Source organism: Oncorhynchus tshawytscha, linkage group LG23 (assembly GCF_018296145.1).
Source record: "Oncorhynchus tshawytscha isolate Ot180627B linkage group LG23, Otsh_v2.0, whole genome shotgun sequence".
NCBI lineage: Eukaryota > Metazoa > Chordata > Actinopteri > Salmoniformes > Salmonidae > Oncorhynchus > Oncorhynchus tshawytscha.
The window spans coordinates 26,768,604-26,793,898 of record NC_056451.1 but is presented as its reverse complement, the minus strand read 5'-3'; the positions used below and the strand labels follow the sequence as shown (position 1 = coordinate 26,793,898).

At 45.1% G+C, this 25,295-nt stretch overlaps 1 long non-coding RNA gene across 1 annotated transcript; it reads left to right on the top strand.

Annotated features, from left to right (window-relative positions):
* The first annotated feature begins 416 nt into the window (after nucleotides 1-416).
* Nucleotides 417-25,014, top strand: LOC121840634. Its single transcript, XR_006079749.1, has 3 exons — nucleotides 417-687; nucleotides 24,173-24,418; nucleotides 24,601-25,014. It is a non-coding gene; the product is annotated as an uncharacterized LOC121840634 (long non-coding RNA).
* The last annotated feature ends 281 nt before the right edge of the window (nucleotides 25,015-25,295 follow it).

The window sequence follows — 25,295 nt, the reverse complement described above, 5'->3', positions numbered from 1 at the left end:
ACACGCATCCTACACATACATACACACACGCCTCCTACACATACATACACACACGCCTCCTACACATACACACACACGCCTCCTACACATACATACACACACGCCTCCTACACATACATACACACAGCTTACACAAACATACACACATGCCTCCTACACATACATACACACACACCTCCTACACATACATACACACAGCCTCCTACACAATTACCTTTTATCTGCATGACAAACTTTTACATAATTAATGACACCAGAAATGAAGGTAACAAAATATGTTTTAGCTGCTGAGCAACCTACCCATTTCACAATGCCTTTTGCCCATTGACGTTGTATGACCAATATTCTCCACTTTACATTGAAACTTTAGACAATAAAATCATATGCAGAATGTATTAGTTTTACTGTCACACCATTAGTTTTACTGTCACAACACAGCACAGGTGGGGGATATTTGAAGTAGCCAGTTGTTGCTGGAGGGAGAAGGAGCCAGTCAGAGCGCACGACGAGACGTGGCTGGTAGCAGTCAGTCAACGAGGGTAATATCCCGGTGTGAGCCAGGGCACGGGCATACAGAGCGAGAGGAGGACACTTTACATTAGGCTGGCTACCTCCTGTGTTACAAATTCATATATGAAGAAAAGCAATCAGGTGGTCCTGAATGGCGAATAAAAGGTGAATAAAACGGTGAGTGATACAATTTTTGCATTAAATAAGTTGCCAAAATACATAAATTTGATCATAATACTCTTGCTGTTTTAACCGATATAACTGTTTTGACATTTGCGCACAGGCTTCCATAAATGGTAGCATCATGGACATTAGAATTAACCTGCTGATGTTCATCGTTGACAAACCACAAACATATATGATATAGTTTATGTCGCAGTGGAATAATATCTGTTTACACTGTTTTAAAGTTCTCTGTTAGAGACATGCAGATAGTAGACACTTGAAAATGCCTCGCCTCTTAATTATTTGACAATTGTTTTGTACAGTGTTTTACAATGTAAATTTGTCCATTTTCGTATTTGGCAGGTGTTTATTTCCGAGGAAGCAACTATAAACAGCCTCGTCTGTTTTGTATTTTGTGTATTTTTAGTTGGCGACATGTCATTAATAGTCATCTGTTTTGGTCGGGATCCTCACTAGAATAGAGGGAACATATTGTCCAAAGGGATTTGATGGAACTGTCCTTCGAAGTGACAGATTTTCACCCCACTGCAGACATATCTGTACATTGTATACTGATAGGTTAAAGGGAAAGGGAAAGAAAGGCCTGTATTGCTGTGTTTTCATGGCTGATTATTTTGGGTAATGGAGAAACATTCCTAAAAAAATGGAAGTATTGGAAACCACAGGCTTTTATAATTTGACAGGGTTTCTATGTGACCTCTGTCTGTGACTGGGAGAACCTTACTTTATTATTTTTTAGTTATTTAAAATATAATTGAAGGTCAGAACTGTATTACCTACTCTTACTGTAGCTCAAGCAATCAGAATTTGGATGATGATAATGCTGAAATCGTCACCATTTACATCATCATAAGTTATGTTGTTATCTGTGTGTGGTTCCCTGGGCCATGTGAGCCAGTGTTTGGCAGCTTTGTGAGAGGGAGTGCTGTATTTGGACTTGGGGCCAAGGATTACCCCTCTACCATCCACTCTGTCCATTGAAGCTAGGGATATAGTGAGAGGTCAGAGAGATGGAAAGGGGAGGAGGGTGAGAAAAAGATATAGTTTCACAGACTGACACGCCACCTTGCATGCCAAATCTCTCTCTGTCATTATCAGAGGATTGTGTTCTGTGAAGCACAGAGAGAGATGAGGAATGAGAGAGAGAAAGAGAAGTACACAGGGAGAGAGAGAGGGGGGAATTACAGAGAGAAAGAGAAGTACACAGAGAGAGAGAGGGGGAATTACAGAGAGAAAGAGAAGTACACAGGGAGAGAGAGAGGGGGAATTACAGAGAGAAAGAGAAGTACACAGGGAGAGAGAGAGGGGGAATTACAGAGAGAAAGAGAAGTACACAGGGAGAGAGAGAGGGGGAATTACAGAGAGAAAGAGAAGTACACAGAGAGAGAGAGGGGGAATTACAGAGAGAAAGAGAAATACACAGGGAGAGAGAGGGGGGAATTACAGAGAGAAAGAGAAGTACACAGAGAGAGAGAGGGGGAATTACAGAGAGAAAGAGAAGTACACAGAGAGAGAGAGGGGGGAATTACAGAGAGAAAGAGAAGGACAGAGAGAGAGAGAGAGGGGGGGTATTACAGAGAGAAAGAGAAGGACAGAGAGAGAGAGAGGGGGGAATTACAGAGAGAAAGAGAAGGACAGAGAGAGAGAGAGGGGGGAATTACAGAGAGAAAGAAAGAGAAGGACACAGAGAGAGAGAGAGGGGGGAATTACAGAGAGAAAGAGAAGTACACAGGAGAGAGAGGGGGGAATTACAGAGAGAAAGAGAAGGACAGAGAGAGAGAGGGGGACACAGAGAGAGGGGAGGAATTAGAGAGAAAGAGAAGGACAGAGAGAGATGAGGAATGAGAGAGAGAAAGAGAAGTACACAGGGAGAGAGAGGGGGAATTACAGAGAGAAAGAGAAGGACAGAGAGAGAGAGGGGGGTATTACAGAGAGAAAAAGAGTACACAGAGAGAGAGAGGGGGAATTACAGAGAGAAAGAAAGAGAAGGACAGAGAGAGAGAGAGAGAGGGGGGGGTATTACAGAGAGAAAAAGAAATACACAGAGAGAGAGGAGGAATTAGAGAGAGAAAGAGAAGTACACAGGGAGAGAGAGAGGGGAATTACAGAGAGAAAGAGAAGTACAGAGAGAGAGAGAGAGGGGAATTACAGAGAGAAAGAGAAGGACAGAGAGAGAGAGAGGGGGGAATTACAGAGAGAAAAAGAAATACACAGAGAGAGAGGAGGAATTAGAGAGAGAAAGAGAAGGACAGAGCGAGATGAGGAATTACAGCGAGAAAGAGTAGGACACACAGAGAGAGAGGAGGAATTAGAGAGAGAATGAGAGGGACACAGAGAGAGAGGAGGAATTAGAGAGAGAAAGAGAAGGACACAAAGAGAGAGAGAGGAAGAATTAGAGAGAGAAAGAGGAGGACACAAAGAGAGAGAGAGGAAGAATTAGAGAGAGAAAGAGAAGGACACAAAGAGAGAGAGAGGAAGAATTAGAGAGAAAGAGAAGGACACAAAGAGAGAGAGAGGAATTAGAGAGAGAAAGAGAAGTACACAAAGAGAGAGAGAGAGAGAGAGAGAGAGAGAGAGGAAGAATTAGAGAGAGAAAGAGAAGGACACAAAGAGAGAGAGAGGAAGAATTAGAGAGAAAGAGAAGGACACAAAGAGAGAGAGAGGAAGAATTAGAGAGAAAGAGAAGGACACAGGGGGAGAGAGGAGGAATTACAGAGAGAAAGAGAAGGACACAGAGAGAGAGAGGGGGAATTACAGAGAGAAAGAGAAGTACACAGAGAGAGAGAGAGGGGGAATTACAGAGAGAAAGAGAAGGACAGAGAGAGAGAGAGAGAGGGGGGTATTACAGAGAGAAAGAGAAGGACAGAGAGAGAGAGAGGGGAATTACAGAGAGAAAGAGAAGGACAGAGAGAGAGAGAGGGGGAATTACAGAGAGAAAGAAAGAGAAGGACACAGAGAGAGAGAGAGGAGGAATTACAGAGAGAAAGAGAAGGACACAGAGAGAGAGAGAGGAGGAATTAGAGAGAGAAAGAGAAGGACACAAAGAGAGAGAGGAAGAATTAGAGAGAGAAAGAGGAGGACACAAAGAGAGAGAGAGGAAGAATTAGAGAGAGAAAGAGAAGGACACAAAGAGAGAGAGAGGAAGAATTAGAGAGAAAGAGAAGGACACAAAGAGAGAGAGAGGAAGAATTAGAGAGAAAGAGAAGGACACAGGGGGAGAGAGGAGGAATTGCAGAGAGAAACAGGACACAGAGAGAGAGAGGAGGAATGAGAGAAAAATATATAGAGAGAGAGGTATTACAGAGAGAAAGAGAAGGACATATAGAGAGAGGAATTACAGAGAGAAAGAGAGGGACACAGAGAGAGAGAGAGGAGGAATTACAGAGAGAAAGAGAGGGACACAGAGAGAGAGAGAGGAGGAATTAGAGAGAGAAAGAGAAGGACACAGAGAGAGAGAGAGGAGGAATTACAGAGAGAAAGAGAGGGACACAGAGAGAGAGAGAGGAGGAATTAGAGAGAGAAAGAGAAGGACACAAAGAGAGATGAGGAATTACAGAGAGAAATAGGACACCGAGAGAGAGAGGAGGAATGAGAGAAAAAGAGAGAGAGAGAGAGGGGAATTACAGAGAGACAGAGAAGGACATATAGCGAGAGAGGAGGAATTACAGAGTGAAAGGACACAGAGAGAGAGAGAGGGGAGGAATGAGAGAGAGAAAGAGAAGGACACACAGAGAGAGGGGAGGAGAGAGAGAGAGAGAGAGAGAGGATGAATTACAGAGAAAGAGAAGGACACACAGAGGGAAAGGAGGAATTAGAGAGAAATAGGAGGACACAGGGAGAGAGAAGAGGAATTGCAGAGAGAAAGGTAAGGACACAGAGAGAGAGAGGAGTTACACAGAGAAAGAGAAGTGCACACAGAGAGGAATTATATAGAGAAAGAGGACAACGAGAGATAGGAGGAATGAGAGAAAGAGAGAGAGAGAGAGGAATTACAGAGAGACAGAGAAGGACAGATAGAGAGAGAGGAGGAATTACTGAGTGAAAGATAAGGACACAGAGAGAGAGGAGGAATGAGAGAGAGAGAGAGAAAGAGAAAGACATGCAGAGAGAGGGAGGAGTTAGAGAGAGAGAGAGAGAGAGAGAGAGAGAGAGAGAAAGAGAACGACACAGAGAGAGAGAGAGAGAGAGAGAGGAGGAGGAATTACAGAGAGAAAGAGAAGGACACAGAGAGAGAGAGAGAGAGAGGAGGAATTAGGGAGAAAGAGAAGGACACAGGGAGCGAGAGGAGGAATTGCAGAGAGAAAGAGGACACTGAGAGATAGAGGAGTTACACAGAGAAAGAGAAGTAAACATAGAGAGGAATTACAGAGAGAAAGAGGACAGAGAGAGAGAGAGAGAGAGAGAGAGAGAGAGAGAGAGAGAGAGAGAGAGAGAGAAAATTACAGAGAGACAGAGAAGGACAGATAGAGAGAGGAGGAATTACAGAGTGAAAGATAAGAACACAGAGAGAGAGGAGGAATGAGAGAGAGAGAAAGAGAAGGACACACAGAGAGGGGAGGAGTTAGAGAGAGAGAGAGAGAGAGAGAGAGAGAGAGAGAGAGAGAGAGAGAAAGAGAGAGAGAGAGAGAGAAATTACAGAGAGACAGAGAAGGACAGATTGAGAGAGGAGGAATTACAGAGTGAAAGATAAGAACACAGAGAGAGAGGAGGAATGAGAGAGAGAGAAAGAGAAGGACACACAGAGAGGGGAGGAGTTAGAGAGAGAGAGAGAGAGAGAGAGAGAGAGAGAGAGAGAGGAGGAATTACAGAGCGCAGAAGCGTAAGCACAGAAAGAGATGGAAATTGAGTGACAAAGAGGAACAGAGAGGAGAGCGAGGGAGGGAAAAATTACTCCAAATTATCCAAAGTTATTATTGACCTCCAGGCGCTCTTCAGGTGTCATAAAGATGGCGGCGTAATGCCCGTGTCTCTCCTTCTCTTGTTTTGCCAAATAACTTTGGAAAAGTTAGCTGACATTGACCGTCATCCTATTTCTCCTCAAATGACTAGTGTTGTTGGATCTCACGTCTATATTAATTCCACGTGTGTCTGTATAAATGTCCAGTGTGTGTATTATTAGACTGAAAGGTGGCAGGTTGTAATCAGTTCCAGACCTTAGTGGTTCCATGATGAGCTGTCATCACTCTGTTCACACTGTGGTGGTCCTGATGGCATGAAGACAAAACACACTTAGTAGTGGGACAGAGAGACAGGGAGGGGAAACCAACCAGGAACTAACCAGGGTGCTGCTACCTTAGTAGTAATGTAGAAGTTCATATCTGATCTGTTGATAAGGTACTTTACTTATAACAAGATGAGCAGAGAGGAGTAGGACGACAGAGAGAAGGGAGTGGGCTGGCTGGAAGCATAAAGAGGTTTGTCCAGAACAAGGGCATACATTTGGAACACAACGAGTCAGTCTATTTTAAAAGACTGATTAAATAAGTCAAAAGTCAGCTGAGGTTTCTTAACCCCTCTTCCTGATTGTGACCATCAGATGACCCTGATCACAACGGCACACAGTATAGAGGGATGGATGGAGCGAGGGATGGAGAGAAGGATGGAGCGAGAGATGGAGAGAAGGATGGAGAGAGGGAGGGAGAGGGGATGGAGCAAGGGATGGAGAGAGGGATGGAGAGAGGGATGGAGAGAGGGATGGGGAGAAGGATGCAGAGGGGGATGGAGAGAAGGATGGAGAGAAGGAGGGATAGGAGGATGGAGAGAGAGAGGGAGAAGGGGATGGAGAGAAGGTTAGAGAGAGGGAGGGATAGGGGGTGGAGAGAGGGGTGGAGAGAGGGATGGATATGGGGATGGAGGGGGATGGAGAGAGGGATAGATAGGGGGATGGAGAGAGGGATGGAGAGAGGGAGAGGGGGATGGAGAGAAGGATAGAGAAAGGGAGGGATAGGGGGATGGAGAGAAGGATAGAGAGAGGGAGGGATAGGGGGATGAGAGAGGGATGGAGCGAGGGATGGAGAGAAGAATGGAGAGGGGGATGGAGAGAAGGATGGAGAGAGGGAGAGGGGGATGGAGAGAAGGATAGAGAGAGGGAAGGATAGGGGGATGGAGAGAGGGATGGAGAGAGGGATGGAGCGAGGGATGGAGAGGGGATGGAGAGGGGGATGGAGAGAGGGATGGAGAGAGGGATGGAGAGGGGGATGGAGAGAGGGAGAGGGGGATGGAGCGAGGGAGGGAAACACATCCAATTAGAGGGAATAAGGCCCAGTGCCAATGCACATGATTGTATGTTTGAGTGTGTGTGTGTATTTGTGTTTGTGAGTGTGTGTCCAGACCACTGTGTTGGCATGTGCCACCATAATGACGTCACCTTTCCTAAGACCTGAGGACAGATGTTAACTCCCAGAGCTAGCCACCAGGTTAGGTACATTTGAAGACACACAGGTTCCACTCAGACTCATCAGCCGAGCCCAGAGAGATTAGACCCGACTAGCCGCATGACGACATGTCCAGTGTTTTAAACGGGTGCACAAGTCCATTCCTCTAGGGTAGGCTTGATGGTTATTATTTGTTGTTCTCTGTATTCGGTCGTTGAACAGGTCCAGCTGACACTGTAAGCAGAGCCCAGGCCAAAGTGGTGAACGATGAGACCGGTAAAGATGCTTCAGTTAATAGTCTATTGATCCGATGGGACGAGAGCTAGAAGTTCACACACTATTGTCATATTTCAAATGCCATGGCTTCATGTAGGCTGCCAGAAACATTCAGAGATATAGGCTTCTATAACTTTAAGTCACTGAAAATGGTTTTGAAATCAGATTGACATTGTAAAAAAACAAAGAGAAGAGAGAAACGGACTGACGGCCATAGAGGGAGCGAGAGAGGGGGAAGGAGAGCAGGAATAAGCGAGAGATAAAACGGGAGGGAGCTGGAAGAGAGGGCCATGTGACATGGAGAGGGCACCATTTTGTGGCCTGGTTTCAGAACCACGCTGATCAATGACCCTATTGATCCTGCATATTTGGCTTGTCACACTCGCATCACAGCCAAGGAACTCAGGCCGGGACAACAGTCATAGTTTTAAACAGACAACATATATCACACTCAAGTCACCTTATTATAAACTCAGCAAAAAAAGAAACGTCCTCTCACTGTCAACTGCGTTTATTTTCAGCAAACTTAACATGTGGAAATAGTTGTATGAACATAACAAGGTTCAACAACTGAGACATAAACTGAACAAGTTCCACAGACATGTCCACAGACAGATGTAGTCTATCACAGCGCCATCTGTTTTGTCACCAAAGCCCATATACTACTCACCACTGCGACCTGTACGCTCTTGTTGGCTGGCCCTCGCTTCATACTCATCGCCAAACCCACTGGCTCCAGGTCATCTATAAGTCTTTGCTAGGTAAAGTCCCCCCTTATCTCAGCTCACTGGTCACCATAGCAGCACCCACCCGTAGCACGCGCTCCAGTAGGTATATTTCAATGGTCACCCCAAAGCCAATTCCTTATTTGGCCGCCTTTCCTTCCAGTTCTCTGCTGCCAATGACTGGAACGAATTGCAAGAATCACTGAACCTGGAGACTCATATCACCCTCACTAACTTTAAGCACCAGCTGTCAGAGCAGCTCACAGATCACTGCACCTGTACATAGTACATCTGTAAATAGCCCATCCAACTACCTCATCCCCATATTGTTATTTATTTCTCCTTTGCACCCCAGTATCTCTACTTGCACATTCATTTTCTGCACATCTATCACTCCAGTGTTTAAATTGCTAAATTGTAATTAATTCGCCACTATGGCCTATTTAAATAAAGGTGAAATATATATATATGACTAACAGAAATGGAATAATGTGTCCCTTAACAAAGGGGGGGTCAAAATCAAAAGTAACAGTCAGTATCTGGTGTGACCACCAGCTGCATTAAGTACTGCAGTGCATCTCCTCCTCATGGACTGCACCATATTTGCCAGTTCTTGCTGTGAGATGTTACCCCACTCTTCCACCAAGGCACCTGCAAGTTCCCGGACATTTCTGGGGGGAATGGCCCTAGCTCTCACCCTCCGATCCAACAGGACCCAGACGTGCTCAATGGGATTGAGATCCGGGCTATTCGCTGGCCATGGCAGAACACTGACATTCCTGTCCTGCAGGAAATCACGCACAGAATGAGCAGTATGGCTGGTGGCATTGTGATGCTGGAGGGTCATGTCAGGATGAGCCTGCAGGAAGGCTACCACATGAGGGAGGAGGATATCGTCCCTGTAAAGCACAGTGTTGAGATTGCCTGCAATGACAACAAGCTCAGTCCGATGATGCTGTGACACATTGCCCCAGACCATGACGGACCCTCCACCTCCAAATCGATCCCGCTCCAGAATACAGGCCTTGGTGTAATGCGAATCCGACCATCACCCCTGGTGAGACAAAACCGCAACTCGTCAGTGAAGAGCACATTTTGCCAGTCCTGTCTGGTCCAGCGACAGTGGGTTTGTGCCCATAGGCGACGTTGTTGCCGGTGATGTCTGGTGAGAACCTGCCTTACAACAGGCCTACAAGCCCTCGGTCCAGCCTCTCTCAGCCTATTGAGGACAGTCTGAGCACTGATGGAGGGATTGTGCGTTCCTGGTGTAACTCGGGAAGTTGTTGTTGCCATCCTGTACGTGTCCTGGAGGTGTGATGTTTGGATGTACCGATCCTGTGCAGGTGTTGTTACACGTGGTCTGCCACTGCGAGGACGATCAGCTGTCCGCCTGTCTAAGGCGTCTCACAGTTCGGACATGGCAATTTATTGCCCTGGCCACATCTGCAGTCCTCATGCCTAATTGCAGCATGCCTAAGGCACAGGTATGCAGGCAGGCAGGGACCCTGGGCATCTATCTTTTGGTGTTTTTCAGAGTAGGTAGAAAGGCCTCTTTAGTGTCCTAAGTGTTCATAACTGTGACCTTAATTGCCTACCGTCTGTAAGCTGTGTTAGTGTCTTAATGACCGTTCCACAGGTGCATGTTCATTAATTGTTTTTGGTTCATTGAACAAGCATGGGAAACAGTGTTTAAACCCTTTACAATGAAGATCTGTGAAGTTATTTGGATTTTTACTAATTATCTTTGAAAGACAGGGTCCTGAAAAAGGTCAGTTTCTTTTTTTGCTGAGTTCATATTCCCCAAAGTGCCTATTACTAACACACTGAATAGAAAGCATTTAGAGCTATACCTGAAGGTGTCTGTCCTGTATCAGTATGGCTCTCCACAGTCAATCAGTCAGTCAACTGGGGGCTTGTAGGGAGAGGTCAGGATTTCAGGTCTCCATGACTGGTTCAGTCTGTCAACAATGTGACTTGATGATCCAACTCAGTGGGCGGAGCTTTCTTTCAACTTTGATTCTCGGAAGTGTCCTGTGTGTCATCGTGAAAGTAGTTTTTGTTTTAGAAGGAGAGAGAGAAGAGAAAGGAAGTTTATCCTGTGGCTTACTGAATGACATTGAAATCATATTCACAGGGAACCTTAATCTGGATACATAACACCTTAATATGGGAAGATAATCTGTCTGTGTAGAGAGAGGAGGGAGGGAGGGAGGGGGAGAGTGGATGGAGAGAAAGTGAGAAAGTCACAGGATAAACTTCCCTTGTTTATCTCTCTCTCTCTCTCTCTCTCTCTCTCTCTCTCTCTCTCTTTATATCTGGACAGGGCATATGTGATCAGATTAGGGTCATCCAATATGACCGTTTTCCACAGGGCAACTGATGACACACTGTAACCTCCACACATCTCTAGTGCATTATCATATCAGGCAACTCTGCGTATCTGACACTGTCCAGGGGTCATGGGAACCGACAACTTCAGTAGAGCACTTTTCCCAGATAACCCGGGCATGGCCACTCACACGGGGGACATTTGAAGCATTTGCCACCTCACCACGATAAGAGTTGTCACTCTCTCTCTCACAAACACACACTGTTTTATCTGGACCAAAAAGGGACGGGACAGGGGGCCTGGTCTGCCTATCGGCGTGGCTGAATTTTAGAGAAACATTTTGCAGTTTTAAAGCTGATTTCCAGATTTTTTTTTGCCATGGCTAATGCTGTTAATTTTTTTATTGATTGATTGATTTTGTGTGTGTGTGTGTGGGGGGGTAGATCAGCTTTAATATTGCAGATAGATTGTGGCTTCTATCAATGTAATTGTCTGCATCATTTCCAATCCTTGTAAAATATATTTTCCTTCTTTATTGTTTTCCTCTAACCCTACCAGCCCTCCCCATTTGGAATAAACTAATGGACAACAATACTTAGGCTTCTACTTCCAGCTTATACATACTATATCGTTTTTACCGACACAGGATATTTTACATTAGTTATCTATTTTTTATTTATTTTTGTCCTACCCTTCAGCTACCGTATGTTCTTTGTCTCAAACATAATAACAAAATGAACACTGCTAAATTCATTGTTTTCGGAATTTTCAATTCTCAATTTTCACCGACTATCTATCTTTTATTTGGGTAATTGTTAGTTCGCTAAGATAGTATTATATGAAACATATATAGGTCCATTATCTTTTCTGTACTTTATATTAGTTTTTTTCCAAACCCTGAATATTAAGTTCTTAAAAAAATACTTAGACAGCCCGAAAAAAAATGCTTAGGTGGCCCTCCCAATGATTTAAATAGAGGAAAAATCACAAACACACACACACGCACGCTAATGTAGTCAGTATGGGGTAGTGTAGTCAGGATGGGGTAGTGTAGTCAGGATGGGGTAGTGTTGTCAGTATGGGGTAGTGTAGTCAGGATGGGGTAGTGTTGTCAGGATGGGGTAGTGTTGTCAGTATGGGGTAGTGTAGTCAGGATGGGGTAGTGTAGTCAGGATGGGGTAGTGTTGTCAGGATGGGGTAGTGTAGTCAGGATGGGGTAGTGTTGTCAGGATGGGGTAGTGTTGTCAGTATGGGGTAGTGTAGTCAGGATGGGGTAGTGTAGTCAGGATGGGGTAGTGTAGTCAGGGTGGGGTAGTGTAGTCAGGTTGGGGTGTGTAGTCAGGATGGGGTAGTGTTGTCAGGATGGGGTAGTGTAGTCAGGATGGGGTAGTGTAGTCAGGATGGGGTAGTGTTGTCAGTATGGGGTAGTGTAGTCAGGATGGGGTAGTGTTGTCAGGATGGGGTAGTGTTGTCAGGATGGGGTAGTGTAGTCAGGATGGGGTAGTGTTGTCAGGATGGGGTAGTGTTGTCAGGATGGGGTAGTGTAGTGGGTGGGGTAGTGTAGTCAGGATGGGGTAGTGTTGTCAGGATGGGGTAGTGTAGTCAGGATGGGGTAGTGTTGTCAGGATGGGGTAGTGTTGTCAGGATGGGGTAGTGTTGTCAGGATGGGGTAGTGTAGTCAGGATGGGGTAGTGTTGTCAGGATGGGGTAGTGTTGTCAGGATGGGGTAGTGTAGTCAGGGTGGGGTAGTGTAGTCAGATTGGGGTAGTGGGTCAGGATGGGGTAGTGTTGTCAGGATGGGGTAGTGTTGTCAGGCTGGGGTAGTGTGGGATGGGATAGTGTAGTCAGGATGGGGTAGTGTTGTCAGGATGGGGTGTGTAGTCAGGGTGGGGTATGTGGGGTGGGGTAGTGTAGTCAGGATGGGGTAGTGTTGTCAGGATGGGGTAGTGTTGTCAGACTGGGGTAGTGTCGTCAGGATGGGATAGTGTAGTCAGCATGGGGTAGTGTAGTCAGGATGGGGTAGTGTAGTCAGGATGTGGTAGTGTTGTCAGGATGGGGAAGTGTTGTCAGGACAGGGTAGTGTAGTCAGGATGGGGTAGTGTAGTCAGATTGGGGTAGTGGGGTCAGGATGGGTAGTGTAGTCAGATTGGGGTAGTGTAGTCAGGACAGGGTAGTGTAGTCAGATTGGGGTAGTGTAGTCAGGACAGGGTAGTGTAGTCAGATTGGGGTAGTGTAGTCAGGATGGGTAGTGGGGTCAGATTGGGGTAGTGTAGTCAGGACAGGGTAGTGTAGTCAGATTGGGGTAGTGTAGTCAGGACAGGGTAGTGTAGTCAGATTAGGGTAGTGTAATTGGATGGGTAGTGTAGTCAGTACAGGGTAGTGTAATCAGGACAGGGTAGTGTAGTCAGGACAGCGTATTGCAATCAGATTGGGGTAGTGTTGTCAGGGCAGGGTAGTGTAGTCAGGACAGCGTATTGCAGTCAGATTAGGGTAGTGTAGTCAGGACAGGGTAGTATAGTCAGGGAAGGGTAGTGTAGTCAGTTTGGGGTAGTGTTGTCAGGGCAGGGTAGTGTAGTCAGGACAGGCTAGTGTAGTCAGGGCAGGCTAGTGTAGTCAAGACAGGGTAGTGTAGTCAGATTGGGGTAGTGTAAAGGGTCAGGGGGAGAGTCCTCCTTCCAGTGTACCCCTGGTTCTTAAACTATTTGATCCCAAAGCCTGTCAACATTATTTGTAACCCACCCAAGCATAGATCTAGCACCATATTGTACAGGACTGTGATTGTTTAGGACCAGGGAAGTAGTGGAGGGTAAATACATGTAAATGCTGTTTACAAACCTTTTTATTTGTGAAATAGATTAAACGTTTTTTATTTTGTTAATTAGCGTTTACCCAATTACTATTGCATTCCCAGTGTTGATCAACGCTCAGAACGGTTATATTCTCTGAGTTTTTATCACTCCTGCCTCTGTTATGTTCGCCTGCCCCTCCCGGATTTGCCTTGTTAGCTGTACATACACCACTCTCTCAAATGGCTCACTCCGCCCTCTCGTGAGTCGCGGCACAGGCCAAGGGCCAGTGAGACGTGACATGAACTACCCCAGCTCGGAGTGCTACCATACCCTGTTCAAAGACACATCTTTTGTCTTGCACATTCACCCTCTGAATGACACACATACGCAATCTATGTCTCAATTGTATCAAGTCTTAAAAATCATTCTTTAACCTGTCTCCTCACCTTCTACACTGAGTGAAGTGGATTTAATAGGTGGCATTAATAAGGGATCATATCTTTCACCTGGATTCACCTGGTCAGTCTGTCATGGAAAGAGCAGATGTTCCTAATGTTTTGTCCACTCAGTGTAGATATGTCAGTCAGGTGGCTAGCTGCCGGCAGAGACCTCTATTCGTATTGCAGTAACGTTAAAGGTCTCGGCTCTGGCTAGTGTTAGCCAGCTAGCTAGCTGCCGGCAGAGACCACTATTCGTATTGCAGTAACGTTAAAGGGCTCGGCTCTGGCTAGTGTTAGCCAGCTAGCTAGCTGCCGGCAGAGACCTCTATTCGTATTGCAGTAACGTTAAAGGGCTCGGCTCTGGCTAGTGTTAGCCAGCTAGCTAGCTGCCGGCAGAGACCTCTATTCGTATTGCAGTAACGTTAAAGGGCTCGGCTCTGGCTAGTGTTAGCCAGCTAGCTAGCTGCCGGCAGAGACCTCTATTTGTATTGCAGTAACGTTAAAGGGCGCGGCTCTGGCTAGTGTTAGCCAGCTAGCTAGCTGCCGGCAGAGACCTCTATTCGTATTGCAGTAACGTTAAAGTGCTCGGCTCTGGCTAGTGTTAGCCAGCTAGCTAGTTGGCTAGAAGGATGAAGTAAGAAGCTAATGTTAAATGGAGCCTGACCTCAGCAGGCTACTAAGTTGCAGTAACGTTAAAGGGCGCGGCTCTGGCTAGTGTTAGCCAGCTAGCTAGCTGCCGGCAGAGACCTCTATTCGTATTGCAGTAACGTTAAAGGGCTCGGCTCTGGCTAGTGTTAGCCAGCTAGCTAGCTGCCGGCAGAGACCTCTATTTGTATTGCAGTAACGTTAAAGGGCGCGGCTCTGGCTAGTGTTAGCCAGCTAGCTAGCTGCCGGCAGAGACCTCTATTCGTATTGCAGTAACGTTAAAGTGCTCGGCTCTGGCTAGTGTTAGCCAGCTAGCTAGTTGGCTAGAAGGATGAAGTAAGAAGCTAATGTTAAATGGAGCCTGACCTCAGCAGGCTACTAAGTTCTCATCATAAACCTGCTTTACAGAGAGTACTGGTGAGACAGACAGTGGTGAGGCTGAGGCAGGCTGTGATGCATGGAGGAGGAGGCAGAGGAGACAGAGAGAGAAAGGTTAGTACAGTGGTTCCCATACTAGTGATCAGAGTCCCATGTGGGGTCCACTCAGAAAATCTGTGCTATTCTTATCAAACAAATGGAAGTACTGTTTCATTATGAACATCTCCCCATGGTCTACCTTCCCTATTGGCCTACAAATACAATCAACATGCTATTAATAGGGTATGTTATGGGAACACACCCCCCTTTTAAGGAAAATGACTTTTTGAAGTTTGATAAGATTTAGATATCCATAGACAAACAACATTTTGAACAGATATCAGTGTCTAGAATAAATTTTTTGTTTGTTACTTGCTTTTCAAAGAGATGCACATGTTTTGTGCTCTTGTAGGAAGCAACCACTCCCCGGTTACTGACTAGAAACTAGCTATAATTGGGCTAATAACTCACTAGCAAAGAATAGGAACAAATGTACACAACTGGCTACATGCACATCCATATATGGCAATGGTCTATTTGCATATAGGGATACTGCAGCTCTGATTGGTTATGGTGCACCAGTCTGTGTAGAGTATGGACCTGAGTCATGCCTGTAAATGCAATAGAATCCTACTCAATGCACTCTTCCTACAAGAAAATCTCTTGCGTAGTTAGTTTTGTTTCAGTACGCTGGATTGAAAGTGGCTAATATTGCGTTGATTCGATCACAATTCGCACAGCAGAGGGAAACGTTGATAGTGTTAACTAAAGGGGAAAACTAGAAAGTTGAGTGAAGTTCAATCCCGTGCTTCTCTGTGAGGGCTGATATTTCTTCTGCGAGGCAGTCCCAGGGAGCTGCACGCCCACGCGTAGCTTAGAGGGAATATTGGTCACTATTAATATCCTCACTATGATGAGGTTTCCTGTCCAAATTATACTAAAGGATCTCAAAATGTATTGTGTAACTCAATTAATTTATTTATAAATGATTTGGACATGATTTGGAAAATGCTAATATAGGTACCATTGACTTCCATTAGACTGTCCCCAACATACTCTCTTCAAATTTATTAAAAAATGATTTCAAAATGTTCCTCTGTAACCATGTGGATTATTTATCTTTAGACTTCTCTACTTGGAGTGTTTAACCCCAAGTTGTTATAAAAATGTAATACGTTTTTGTTCATATTGGTGGTGGTTTGTCTCGATCACCCACTGGAGTTTATAGTTTACCTCTGGAGTTTATAGTTTACCACTGGAGTTTATAGTTTACCTCTGGAGTTTATAGTTTACCTCTGGAGTTTATAGTTTACCCCTGGAGTTTATAGTTTACCACTGGAGTTTATAGTTTACCATTGGAGTTTATAGTTTACCTCTGGAGTTTATAGTTTACCACTGGAGTTTATAGTTTACCAGTGGAGTTTATAGTTTACCACTGGAGTTTATAGTTTACCACTGGAGTTTATAGTTTACCACTGGAGTTTATAGTTTACCATTGGAGTTCACAGTTTACCTCTGGAGTTTATAGTTTACCACTGGAGTTTATAGTTTACCAGTGGAGTTTATAGTTTACCACTGGAGTTTATAGTTTACCTCTGGAGTTTATAGTTTACCACTGGAGTTTATAGTTTACCTCTGGAGTTTATAGTTTACCCCTGGAGTTTATAGTTTACCTCTGGAGTTTATAGTTTACCAGTGGAGTTTATAGTTTACCAGTGGAGTTTATAGTTTACCAGTGGAGTTTATAGTTTACCTCTGGAGTTTATAGTTTACCACTGGAGTTTATAGTTTACCAGTGGAGTTTATAGTTTACCAGTGGAGTTTATAGTTTACCACTGGAGTTTATAGTTTACCTCTGGAGTTTATAGTTTACCTCTGGAGTTTATAGTTTACCACTGGAGTTTATAGTTTACCTCTGGAGTTTATAGTTTACCCCTGGAGTTTATAGTTTACCTCTGGAGTTTATAGTTTACCAGTGGAGTTTATAGTTTACCAGTGGAGTTTATAGTTTACCACTGGAGTTTATAGTTTACCTCTGGAGTTTATAGTTTACCACTGGAGTTTATAGTTTACCAGTGGAGTTTATAGTTTACCACTGGAGTTTATAGTTTACCTCTGGAGTTTATAGTTTACCTCTGGAGTTTATAGTTTACCCCTGGAGTTTATAGTTTACCACTGGAGTTTATAGTTTACCTCTGGGGTTTATAGTTTACCATTGGAGTTTATAGTTTACCCACCTTTTTAGCACTACATCACTGTTTAGGACATATCGGTTGCTCCTTGAAACTAGGCTTATAGATGGTTAGTTGATAAAGCCCTCTGTGTAGAGGACAGAATGTGATGTTCTGATGGCTCTTCTGTGTCTGTCCAAGAAGATAATCAATTGACCCACTGATAATGAAGTTAACCAACACAACAGAGCAGGTCACATTCTGTGCCTAGCTTACATAGAGTATACTGCTGCAGGCAAAGGTTAGGGTCGCACATCGCAATTTCACAGGGACACCTTCCCTGTCACCTCTCTCACTTTTTCTCTCTCTCTCTAGCTGAATCCCAAATCACCCCCTCTGCCCTCCATTTGCGCGTTCACACGCCTCTCTACCAGTGTACCAAAGCTGAAGGAGTGAAAATGATGGAGGGTGTAGGTGCTATTTAGACCCTCCGATAACCACTTCAACCGTTCCAGCAATGCTGCTGGTTTCAGAACAAGCGGAATCCCATTAGGCACCACGTTATTTTAGAGTTTGTGCAGTTTTACACAAAATAATGTAGGAGGTGTCAAATTATTTGTCACATGCAGTAGTGGAAAAAGTACCCAATTGTCATACTTGAGTACAATGCCTCGCAAAAGTATTCACCCCCCCCCTTGGCGTTTTTCTCCTATTTTGTTGCATTACAACCTGTAATGTAAATGGAATTTATTTGGATTTCATGTAATGGACATACACAAAATAGTCCAAATTGGTGAAGTGAAATGAAAAAAATTACTTGTTTAAAAAAACTCTACAAAAATAAAAAAGGGAAAAGTGGTGCTTGCATATGTATTCACCCCCTTTGCTTATGAAGCCCCTAAATAACATCTGGTGCAACCAATCACCTTCAGAAGACACATAATTAATTAAATAAAGTCCACCTGTGGGCAATCTAAGTGTCACATGATCTGTCACATGATCTCAGTATATATACACCTGTTCTGAAAGGCCCCAGAGTCTGCAACACCACTAAGCAAGGGGCACCACCAAGCAAGCGACACCATTAAGACCAATGAGCTCTCCAAACAGGTCAGGGACAAAGTTGTGGAGAAGTACAGATCAGGGTTGGGTTATAAAAAAATATCAGAAACTTTGAACATCCCACGGAGCACCATTAAATCCATGATTAAAAATGGAAAGAATATGGCACCACAACAAACCTGCCAAGAGAGGGCTGCCCACCAAAACTCACGGACCAGGCAAGGAGGGCATTGATCAGAGAGGCAACAAAGAGACCAAAGATAACCCTGAAGGAGTTGTAAAAGCTCCACAGCGGAGATTGGAGTATCTGTCCATAGAACCACTTTAAGCCGTACACTCCACAGAGCGTATGGAAGAAGGTACCCTGGTCAGATGAGACTAAAATTGAGCTTTTAGACCATCAAGGAAAATGCTATGTCTGGCACAAACCCAACACCTCTCATATCCCCGAGAACCCTATCCCCACAGTGAAGTATGGTGGTGGCAGCATCATCCTGTAGGGATGTTTTTCATCGGCAGGGACTGGGAAACTGGTCAGAATTGAAGGAATGATTGATGGCGCTAAATACAGGGAAATTCTTGAGGGAAACCTGTTTGTCTTCCAGAGATTTGTGCCTGGGACAGAGGTTCACCTTCCAGCAGGACAATGACCCTAAGGATACTGCTAAAGCAACACTCGAGTGGTTTAAGGGGAAACATTTAAACGTCTTGGAATGGCCTAGTCAAAGCCCAGACCTCAATCCAATTGAGAATCTGTGGTATGACTTAAAGATTGCTGTACACCAGCAGGAACCCATCCAACTTGAAGGAGCTGGAGCAGTTTTTCCTTGAAGAATGGGCAAAAATCCCAGTGGCTAGATGTGCCAAGCTTATAGAGCCATATCCCAAGAGACTTGCAGCTGTAATTGCTGCAAAAGGTGGCTCTACAAATATTGACTTTGTGACTTTGTGGGGCGGTGAATAGTTATGCACGCTTAAGTTTTCTGTTTTTTTGTCTTATTTCTTGTTTGTTTCACAATAAAAAATATTTCGCAAAGTGGATAGGCATGTTGTGTAAATCAAATGATACAAACCCCCCCAAAATATATTTTAGTTCCAGGTTGTAAGGCAGCAAAATAGGAAAAATGCCAAGGGAGGTGAATACTTTCGCAAGGCACTGTAAAAGTAAAGATACCTTAATAGAAAATGACTCAAGTTAAAGTGATAGTTACCCAGTAAAATACTACTTGAGTAAATGTCAAAAAGTATAGGCTTTTAAATATACGTAAGTATCAAAAGTAAATGTAATCGCTAAAATATACTTAAGTATCAAAAGTAAAAGTGTAAATATATTAAGCAAATATTTTTTAAATGTACGGATAGCCAGGGGCAGACTCCAACATTTAGACATCATTTACAAACGAAGCATGTGTGTTTACTGAGTCCACCAGATCAGAGGCAGTAGGGATGTAGTGATGACCCGGGTTTAGTGTTCTGTTCATAAGTGCATGAATTGGACCATTTTCCTGTCCTGTTCAAAATGTAACGAATACTTTGGTTGTCAGGGAAAATGTATGGACTAAAAAGTACATGATTTTCTTAAGGAATCTAGTGAAGTAAAAGTAAAAGTTGTCAAAAATATAAATAGTAAAGTACAGATACCCCCAAAAACGACTTAGGTAGTACTTGAAAGTATTTTTACTTACTTTACCACATGCATTTATTTGTCGGATTTCGAAACTTGACACATGTAAAAGATGAAATACCTCCCAAATGAAATGTTTAACTGTTACTGAGATTTATATCTTGTAAACAACAGGGGGATTTGTTCATTCGAATGTCATGCTTTTTTTATTATTTAAAAGTGGAACACGAATTGTATCATTCAAGTAAGGAGTGTGTCCTGAAGTTGATGTTTTTAAAAAATATATATATTCTACCCCTTTTTCTCCCCAATTTTGTGGTATCCAATTGTTGTAGTAGCTACTATCTTGTCTCATCGCTACAACTCCCGTACGGGCTCGGGAGAGACGAAGGTTGAAAGTCATGCGTCCTCCGATACACAACCCAACCAGCCGTACTGCTTCTTAACACAGCGCGCATCCAACCCGGAAGCCAGCCGCACCAATGTGTCGGAGGGTACACTGTGCACCTGGCAACCTTGGTTAGCGCGCACTGCCCCGGCTCGCCACAGGAGTCACTGGTGCGCGATGAGACAAGAACATCCCTACCGACCAAGCCCTCCCTAACCCGGACCTCCCGGTCGCGGCCGGTTACAACAGAGCCTGGGCGTGAACCCAGGGACTCTGATGGCACAGCTGGCGCTGCAGTACAGCGCCCTTAACCACTGCGCCACCCGAGAGGCCCGTTGATGGGTTTGTTGATCCCATTGCCACTCTCTGGAAGTCACCCCCTGAGCTTCGTCAGCAACACGTGACAACGGGGGGCCCTCCAAGGAAGTTGGTAGGGGCTAGGGGGCGGTTTGGGATTCACAGTCTCGCTCTCTCTCACACACACAGTCACACACACTGTGTTAAGTCTGTACCTTTACCTACCTGTACTGTATCCTACCTTTGTGTGTGTGTATACTGCAGCCTATCATCGGTATGTGTACAGTTAAAGTTAACAATGTGTAGTGGTTCCTACCTGTGTGTTCAGTTACCTACTGTATCCTACCTGTATGTGTACACTCCCTCTGGCCGTGGTTGAGTGGTTCTTATATAAAGACTTGAGTGGATTATCAGAGTCATGGTGGGATTACTGCAGTCACGAGCCCAGCTGTAATCCACAGCATTCCGTCACCATCACCACATCACAGATCTCAATACCGTTCCCAGTCTTAGTCTTCATCCCAATCTCATTTATAATTCACTATCCTCTTCCTTTTCATCTCTTTTTCAGTTACTTCGCTGACTGTATATACTACTGTTCACCCCCTCTACTCTGTCTCATTCCATATAGTACGGTTCACCCCCTCTACTCTGTCTCATTCTATATACTATGGTTCACCCCCTCTACTCTGTCTCATTCTATATACTACGGTTCACCCCCTCTACTCTGTCTCATTCCATATAGTACGGTTCACCCCTCTACTCTGTCTCATTCCATATAGTACGGTTCACCCCCTCTACTCTGTCTCATTCTATATACTACTGTTCACCCCCTCTACTCTGTCTCATTCCATATAGTACGGTTCACCCCCTCTACTCTGTCTCATTCTATATACTATGGTTCACCCCCTCTACTCTGTCTCATTCCATATACAACTGTTCACCCCCTCTACTCTGTCTCATTCCATATACTACGGTTCACCCCCTCTTCTCTGTCTCATTCTATATACTACGGTTCACCCCCTCTACTCTGTCTCATTCCATATAGTACGGTTCACCCCCTCTACTCTGTCTCATTCTATATACTATGGTTCACCCCCTCTACTCTGTCTCATTCCATATACAACTGTTCACCCCCTCTACTCTGTCTCATTCCATATACTACGGTTCACCCCCTCTTCTCTGTCTCATTCTATATACTACGGTTCACCCCTCTACTCTGTCTCATTCTATATACTATGGTTCACCCCCTCTTCTCTGTCTCATTCTATATACTACGGTTCACCCCCTCTACTCTGTCTCATTCTATATACTACGGTTCACCCCCTCTACTCTGTCTCATTCCATATACTACGGTTCACCCCTCTTCTCTGTCTCATTCTATATACTACGGTTCACCCCTCTACTCTGTCTCATTCTATATACTATGGTTCACCCCTCTTCTCTGTCTCATTCTATATACTACGGTTCACCCCCTCTACTCTGTCTCATTCCATATACTACGGTTCACCCCCTCTACTCTGTCTCATTCTATATACTACGGTTCACCCCCTCTACTCTCTGTCTCATTCTATATACTACAGTTCACCCCCTCTACTCTCTGTCTCATTCTATATACTACGGTTCACCCCCTCTACTCTGTCTCATTCTATATACTACGGTTCACCCCCTCTACTCTGTCTCAATCTATATACTACGGTTCACCCCTCTTCTCTGTCTCATTCTATATACTACGGTTCACCCCCTCTACTCTGTCTCATTCTATATACTATGGTTCACCCCCTCTTCTCTGTCTTATTCTATATACTACGGTTCACCCCCTCTACTCTGTCTCATTCTATATACTACGGTTCACCCCCTTCTCTGTCTCACTCTGTCTCATTCTCATATACTACGGTTCACCCCTTCTCTTCTCTGTCTCATTCTATATACTACGGTTCACCCCCTCTACTCTGTCTCATTCTATATACTACGGTTCACCCCTACTCTGTCTCAATCTCTGTCTCATTCTATATACTACGGTTCACCCCCTCTACTCTGTCTCATTCTATATACTACGGTTCACCCCCTCTACTCTGTCTCAATCTATATACTACGGTTCACCCCCTCTTCTCATTCTATATACTACGGTCTCAATCTATATACTACGGTTCACCCCCCCTCTTCTCTGTCTCATTCTATATACTACGGTTCACCCCCTCTTCTCTGTCTCATTCTATTTACTACGGTTCACCCACTCTACTCTGTCTCATTCTATAAACAAATCAAATTGTATTTGTCACTTGCGCTGAGTACAACAGGTTTTGACCTTACCCTGAAATGCTTACAAGCCCTTAACCAACAATGCAGGTAAAAAATAAAACATAAAGTAACACAATAAAATAATGAGGCTCTATACAGGGGATACCGGTACTGAGTCAATGTTTGGGGGTACAGGTCAGTCGAGGTCATTTGTACATGTAGGTTGGGGTAATGTGACTATGCATAGGTAATAAACAGCCAGTAGCAGTAGTGTAAAAACAAATGGTTGTCAATGTAAATTGTCCTGGTGGCCATTTGATGAATTGTTCAGCAGTCTTCAGCAGCTGTTAAGGAGCTTTTTTGTCCCAGACTTGGCACTCCGGTACTGCCTGCCGTGCCGTAGCAGAGAATACAGTCTATGACTTGGGTGACTGGAGTCTCCTCCCTTTTTCTCCTTGTCCTTCTTTAGAGCATGATTCATCAAATGTTGCCTCGGTAACACATCAGTATTCCTCTGTAGTTGTTTCCATGTGATACAGCACCATGTACACTGCAGTGTTGTGATCCATAGCAGCATGGCAGTGAACTATAGCATGACAATGGAATGGCCCCATGCCCCAGGCCCCAGGCCCCAGGCCCCATGCCCCAGGCCCCATGCCCCATGCCCCAGGTCCCATGCCCCAGGTCCCATGCCCCAGGCCCCAGGTCCCATGCCCCAGGCCCCAGGTCCCATGCCCCAGGCCCCATGCCCCAGGTCCCATGCCCCAGGTCCCATGCCCCAGCCCCAGGCCCCATGCCCCAGGTCCCATGCCCCAGGTCCCATGCCCCAGGTCCCATGCCCCAGGCCCCATGCCCCAGGTCCCATGCCCCAGGTCCCAAGCCCCATGCCCCAGGCCCCATGCCCCAGGTCCCATGCCCCATGCCCCAGGTCCCATGCCCCAGGCCCCATGCCCCAGGTCCCATGCTCCAGGTCCCAGGCCCCAGGTCCCATGCCCCATGCCCCAGGTCCCATGCCCCATGCCCCAGGTCCCAGGCCCCAGGCCCCATGCCCCAGGCCCCATGCCCCAGGTCCCGTGCCCCAGGCACCATGCCCCATGCCCCAGGTCCCATGCCCCAGGTCCCATGCCCCAGGCCCCAGGCCCCAGGCCCCATGCCCCATGCCCCAGGCCCCATGCCCCAGGTCCCAGGTCCCAGGCCCCAGGCTAGTATATGGGATATGTAATTCCCTCGCTGTCTCACAAGTACACGTGTGTGTGTGTGTGGTTTGGTTTTGCTATCCTTGTGGGGACCAGAAGTCCTCACAAAGATAGTAATACAAGGAAAATTGGAGACATTCCGCCAGTCCCCTTAGGCTTTTTTTAGGCTTAGGTGTTAGAATTAGTGTTAAAGTTAGGGTTCAGGGTGAGAGTTTGGGTTAGTTTTAAGGTTAGGATTTTGGGGTTAAGGTTAGCGTTAGGGTTAAGGGCTATGGAAAGTAGGATTTGAAATGGGAATCAATTGTTTGGTCCCCAGAAGGATAGTAAAATAAACATGCGTGTGTGTATGTTTGCAATAACTGTCAAGATGTACAGTATTGGGGCCCAAATTCACAGCTTATTCACCTGTATGGGTCATAAAATATGACCGTAAAGATATACAGTAAACTATCCCAATGGAAGTGGTTCTCTTATTCCACCCCTCTGTTTCTTTTTATTCCAGGTTCCATGATGGAGACATTTTCATTTGTAATTTCGGAGACATTTCTTCCCATTCTTTCCCAGAAGTGACGCAACATCAACACTCCCAGTAAACTGGACACAGGAATATTTGTTGTGTTACAAGAGCTACGCCAGAGCACCCAGACAGACCAAGTCTCAACGAACAGGTTACTGATTACATGATTTTATTATGGGTTTTCATTGAGCTATTACAAATGAAGATGAAAACCATGGAGGGTTAGAGACGGTGAGTCCATCCTGCCCTTTTGCTCTTTACCATCTTACATTCTCAGAATGTCCACAAGACAAGACCTACCTGCTTACATCATCAGAGCATCTGTTTTCACAAAGGAGATCTGAAGTCATGGTTGTATCTCTGTTTATGCTGATTGTTGGTTGGTTTCATCTGTATTGTCATGTTATTACCAGGTTGGCAAGGACACAGGAGAGGCCTCATGGGAGGAACAAAACGGGATAAGAATTGTGACGACTGACTGAGCAAAAGAAGAATACGTCAGAGAAAGAAGGAAAGAGAGAAGGATTGTGTGTTCTCTACTTTCTCAGAAGTGCAGCTCCTAAATTCCTGTTACTATGCCTGAGAGAGGGAGGGCAGCAGACCAGTCAAAATGAACCCCTACGTCACCTCTCACTTTAGGAGGGATCTCTTTCCCCACTTCCACTTGTTGTAGAGGCTTTTCTTCTCCCCTCTCTTACTGTTTGTGTGACATGACAACACCTGTCTCTGTGTAAACCTAGGACAGTAGGTAACACCTGTCTCTGTGTAAACCTAGGACAGTAGGTAACACCTGTCTCTGTGTAAACCTAGGACAGTAGGTAACACCTGTCTCTGTGTAAACCTAGGACAGTAGGTAACACCTGTCTCTGTGTAAACCTAGGACAGTAGGTAACACCTGTCTCTGTGTAAACCTAGGACAGTAGGTAACATCTGTCTCTGTGTAAACCTTGGACAACAGGTAACACCTGTCTCTGTGTAAACCTTGGACAACAGGTAACATCTGTCTCTGTGTAAACCTAGGACAGTAGGTAACATCTGTCTCTGTGTAAACCTAGGACACTAGGTAACATCTGTCTCTGTGTAAACCTAGGACAGTAGGTAACATCTG